Source organism: Mus caroli, unplaced genomic scaffold (assembly GCF_978045245.1).
Source record: "Mus caroli unplaced genomic scaffold, Mus_caroli_1 scaffold_7, whole genome shotgun sequence".
Classification (NCBI taxonomy): Eukaryota; Metazoa; Chordata; class Mammalia; order Rodentia; family Muridae; genus Mus; species Mus caroli.
In genome coordinates this window covers 100,214,216-100,220,040 of record NW_028227262.1, presented here as the reverse complement: position 1 = coordinate 100,220,040, position 5,825 = coordinate 100,214,216, and the positions used below count along the sequence as shown (strand labels likewise).

Genomic DNA, 5,825 nt, shown 5'->3' with positions numbered 1-5,825 from the left:
AGAACCAGGCCCCAGCTCCTGCTTAACAGCCCCAGATCAGCACAAGAGCAGACAATAAACCCTTCTACTTCTACCCTTAGATGTTGCTTCTTCGTGGTCGGAGGTTGGGGGGCAGGGAATGGGCCCCACCCTCATGGGTGGCCATGGTTACATTCAAACTTGTCTACTGACCCCAGAAAGACATTAATGACAAGGGCAGAGAAACCTTCTAGAATACTAGAAATCTCAGATAGGTTTTTCAACATTTGAGGTTTTCAGCTGTCTGTCAGGAAGGCTGGGGGTAAATGTTCCACCTCAATGAGAGCCATACAGAGGAAGCTACTATAGGGAAACCTAAAAAGATTATCAGCACTCTCATCCTGTGGCCATTGTTCTACATCTAAGGTTAACCCCCATCAGCCCTCTAGAAACATAGGTAAAACATATTGCATGTTTTTTTGTTATTGTTATCTGTGACAGCAAAAGCATGGAGAAGACCAATCAATCTCCCATCTATAAGGAAGAATAGCACAGTAAACTAGGGCTCACTCAGCCATGCTCAGGGCCAGGTGAGAGAAAACTATATGAGTGAGGACAGTCTGTGGACTGTGGGAAAACCCACAGATTAAGTGGGAGGTTAAAATAGCAGAGAATAGCATGCATGAGCGCTGTTTAAGAATGTGAGGAGACTAAAACTCCATTTCCCCCAGGAATGAAAGGTAGAAGGCCTCTGGTGCCATTGAAAGCTGAAGGAACAGGGAAAGGGATTTTCTTTCATGGCACGGTTAGATATGCAGCACTAACAACTCCAGGGCTAGGACTGGAATGAGGCAAGCCTGGGCACTGACATAAAGATGCACACAAGGCTGCATGTCTATACTCCCATCATGAGAATGCTTGGTGGAGATAGGCAGATCCCTTGAGCTTGCGGGTTCATCCATTAGAGCAGCGAGGGACCCTGCAGAGAATGAGAGACAGCCACACCCTTCACAGGGATGTGTGCACATATGTGCATGAATACTGGCAGATTCTTATGCATGCAAACCCTCACCACACCCCTGCAAGTAACTGTAATGAAACTGGCTGAATACCTAGTGCACAGTAAAGTAGAAAGGAGCCTGTCCAGAAGAGGAATGGAGTGGGCAGGACTCACCTGTGTTTAACAGAGAAAAGAGTAGAGGGTATGATTTTAAAGCATCGTGTTTATGAATGAAAACATCCTAATGAACTTACATATGTGCTAATTGAAACATTTATGAAACAGTAGGTGGCAGAGAAGAGAGAGGTTATGTCCATGCTCAGGGCTCTAACCTGCAATCATCTGAATGACTAGTAGCCTAACACTCCTGGAAATTCTCAATATGACCACCACCAGTCCAGCACCTGGCAGGCCCAGATGGGCTCCCAGTGAGGGGAGCAAGCCAGAGATAAGAGGAAGACAGCTAGCCAAAGACTAGAAGAACTCCCAAATGGGGCCATGTGGGTGATCCAGGCAAAGAGCGAGCCCAAGATGGGGCCCTGATAGGGAGCTAACCTGAGGTGACCACCAATCCAGTGCTGCACAGGCCAGCGGGGGCAGATTATATGAGATGACCCCTGCCTGGTGCCATAATACAAAGGCTGGACACAGCACTCCTGAGTCCGCTCCTGAGATGGCTCAGACACTCAGAGACCCTTGCACTCAGAGGAGCAAGTAAGTGGTAGAGAAATGGAAGAGAAGGAGAAGCAGAAGGGTGTGGGCACTAGAACTGGAGACTAGGGGGTAGTGAGGAAGAGCCTGATGTGCATAGCCAGTGATGCCACCTAGGACCGTGGTGAGGGCCTGACCTGTGCTGCCAGCCCCTCCCCTACTAAGCACTTGGGAGAGCGGGCCCTGCACCTCACCTGGGCAGCATGGTAGAGCTTTCCCCCCATGAGTCTGCTCCAAGGATGTGAGTCTGTCTTGAGGGTGTGAGTATGAGAGAACCAGCCTTGCCTTTTGTCTGCTGTACATTGGCATGGGCTAGAGAGAGATCCTCTCCCCTTGTTTTTGGTCTTGCCACCTGTGGTGGGCAGGAGAGCTGGCTCCACAAGGATCATGAGAGCAGAAGAGGAGGAGAACAGGTCCTGCACCCTGTCTGGGCATCGCAGTAGAACTGACCCTGATGGCAGGGGCAAGGCTAAGCTGGTCTGAGGGTGTAAGGATGGGAGAACTGGTCTTACAACTTATCTGCTATACAGTGGCACTGTCCAGGGAAAGATACCCTCCCCCTACCTCACCCCTTGCCACCTATGGTAGGCAGGTAAGCTAGCCCCAAGGGTGTGAAGACAGGAGAACTGTCCTAGCCTCTTGCTTGCTGCAGCACTAAGGAGAGAGTGCAGGCTCTCCACCTTGCTTGGGGAGCACAGTAAAGCTGACCCTGATGTTGTGGGCACAGATGAGCCATCCTTGAGGGTATTAGAACAGGAGAGCTGGCTCTGCCCTTTGTGTCTGCAGCTTTGGACAGGGATGGGCAGGAGAGTTCACCCCTGTGGTTTGGGTGCCTGAGAGCTGGTGGGCTGGCCAGTTCAGATACCTCTCAGGTCTAGGTCCAGGGCTTTGAACTGGCCCACCCCAAAGTTTACTCCATTGATGAACTGCTGGAGTGCTTGAAGGGGCCAATCCTACAGACCCAAAACTACAGGATCTCCATCATACAGGGTAACAGCAGGATATCTGAGAGGAGTTCTAGTGAGGTTCCAGTACTGATAGAGCAGCAGAAGCCTGTCAGGAGTCATAGGACAAGCTAATAACTAGCAGGTGATCTTCCTGAGATGAGTCTACTTTGGGTTAATAAATAATCCACAATAATCCATAGGCAAGACCCAGGAGAAAGTCTTTTTAGAAAAGATGCCTGCTATTAATATTATGCTTTTCCTGTTATTAACAAACATATATATCAATCACTAAGTATTAGCCCACCCTTTTGGGCAGCTCTCTGCAGACTACAAAGATGTACTGTCTCTTAGTGATGATATACAGGCTTCTTAATTCTTAATAATAATCCTATAATAATTCCTAAAATTATATCAGTATTTATTAAGCTCTTTTATGGTGGGACTGCTATTAGGTCCTTTCTGATAGTCAAATGCAATGAGGACTCTAGTGATCTCCGTCACCAGTTAATTGCTTCTATTGCTCAGAGCACTTTCCAAAAGGTTGTAAAACCATTAACCAAAGGTTATAAAAAAGGGAACTAAAATTTGTTATAGGTACTAAATCTAGAAGATAAAATATTGACTGGATATATCTATACAAAATTTCACTAATAACTTAGTTATGGTTTTTAACTCTCCATGAACCTGTGGGGCTGTGACAGGTGATGGATGTTTCATCAGCTAATTACTCCTAATGGATATGCATGTAAACATTCTCTGTTGTAAACTTCATATTCGATTTATGATTTAAATTTATGTGTAAATTTGTAATGAACTTTTTACCATGTGATCCTATATTCTGAAAGATGTATAAGTGCTGAGGACAAAGAAAGGAGTGAGAATTTCCCTTGCCCTGCTTAGGGTCTTTCTGCTTTTCCCCTTTTTTCTTCGAGAGCTTTCATAGGAAACATTTACAACTTAGAAATAAACGCTAAATTCACTTTCAAGGTTGAAAGTTAGAACAGTGCAGTTCCTGCTGAGACAGAACAAAGGCTACTTTACTTAATCCGTTGTTGTTTTAGGATGAGGTGCTAAGTGCCAGAGACTGGAGTTTCTGGCCTCAGAGAAACACAGAAGGCAGGTCAGCTCAGCAGCAAAGTAACCTAGATAAGTAGACTTGTTATTATTATACAGCAATCCTAAGTATCCATTAAGACAAAAGTCTTACCCTGCACCAGCCCTCTCCCCTCCGCTGATTTAAGAGGACCCCACAACAAAGAAGAAGAGCATTCTGGGGTTGGACCCCAGCAGAAGCCAGAGGCCTCGTACCCGACAACGAGTTATTACAATGAACGTTTGCAAGCAGAAACGTAGGGATTACACTGTGACTGGCTACAGCTTCCACAACAATAATTTTTTCTTCTCTGTTGGGGAGGAGGTTGCAAGGGTAGTGGGTGAGTATGAGGGGAGGAGAAGATGAGTGGGGTTGGGGTACATGATGTAAACTTCACAAAGAACCAATAAAAAGTTTTAAAAAACTTATAAAAAGCTGAAACCTAGGGGATGGGCAGACAGTTCAGTCATTTAAGTGCTGGCCTTGAAAACACAAGACCAGCAGCAAGAGTTCCCCCAGAACTCACAAGGGCAAAAATTGGTTGCTATTCCACACTTTTAATCCAGGAGCTGAGGAGACGGACAATCTAAGGAGAACCGTGACTAGCCAGCTTTACCTCCTTGGAGACATTCAGGTCAATGAGACACCTAATCTAGAAATGGAAAAAAAAAAAAAAAAAGGAAAATACAGATGTGGTGGTATAGACCTATAATCCCAGAAACTGGAAAGCCGAAGCAAGATGGTCAGAGTTTCACTGCCATCCTCTGCTACGTAGCAAGTGTGAGGGCAACCAGGGTTACGTGAGACACTGTCATGCCAACAAACAGTAGAGAGCCCCTGGGGAACCTCTGACCTCCTTGTTCAAGCATGTAGAGGCACGAGTGCACCAGCACACATGAATACCCATGCACACACCCACAAACAAACACACAAAGTGAACTCTACTGTGAAATAAAATAGGTCTGGCTAAAGTTAGACAATATAACAAGAGCCCTGGCCATGTCCTTCCACTGGCTCTAGGTTCCCCCAGAAGTCTCTCTTCTCACCCAGGGGTATTATGCTACTCTGAAAGCACAAGCTAACATGAGTCTCTGGATTTACTGTCAATTCCAGAGGCACAAGAAAGGACCAACACATGAAGTCCCCAAGTTGGGCCATTTCCATGAAGCCAAACAAACCTGAGAGTCTAGAAATAACAGGCTGGGACAATGAGAAGGATTCTCAGACCAGCCTTGGCAGTGGTCACCCGGGCCAGCAGACACAGGACAGAAGAGCTGAGGGTCCCACAGAGGATGGGGCAGTGGCAGCACAGACCTTTCACTGCCACTTAGGAGATCTCATTCTCTGCAGACTGTGCTAGGGGACAGTGACAGGGGGACAGAATCATGTCTAGGACCAAGGCATAAAGTCTCTTGGTGGGCTATGGTTCTAGCCAGCTTTCACCAGAGACACAGGTCAGATCCTGAATTTTGTACAGAGATCTGAGACTTATTTTTTTTTTAATTCATGTCTTTATTCTGCAGTCAAGTAAATCATAACTTAAAACCACAGCATTATTAAAGAGAATTCCTGGTACAGCTGTCTAAAGTGCAACACTAACAGGTGCTCTTCCCATGATGGAACAAGTACACATTTCCCTAAGGTCTGGGTGAGGCAAACAACCCTTTGAAACCAACTGCCCAACAAATAGAGGCGGGTTGCAAATAATTTCTTTTAACATTTTTCTGCAAGGCAGAGCTATCCCTCAGATGGCAAACTCAAACCCTCATTTCACCCACCTGTCTCCTGGCTTTGGTCTTCCTTCCTCAATCACACCTACACCCAAAAAGGCTTCTGTGCTTCCTGCTTAGACACCACCTGAGTCCCGGAGGCCCTGAGCGCTGCTGGCCATGAATGAGCTCGTGAGCAACTTTCATCCAGAACTCCAGGGAAATCACAGCTCAGTGCTGGCTCAGGGCCATTTCCTTAAACAATAGTTGTAACTGTCAAACAAGCTCTGACATCTGACAGGCCATCTGCATGCCATAAACAAACTGAAACAGTGTATTGTTATCTTTTCCTTTGTTTGCAAAATGTTAAGTAGACTATCCAAGTGGAAAACCTGAAACTTGAGAAT

General features: G+C 46.1%; 1 non-coding gene across 1 annotated transcript; it reads left to right on the top strand.

Moving 5' to 3' along the window:
• The first annotated feature begins 1,194 nt into the window (after positions 1-1,194).
• LOC115031423 (small nucleolar RNA SNORA17) lies at positions 1,195-1,324 on the top strand. Its single transcript, XR_003837057.2, has one exon. It is a non-coding gene; the product is annotated as a small nucleolar RNA SNORA17 (small nucleolar RNA).
• Positions 1,325-5,825: the final 4,501 nt, after the last annotated feature.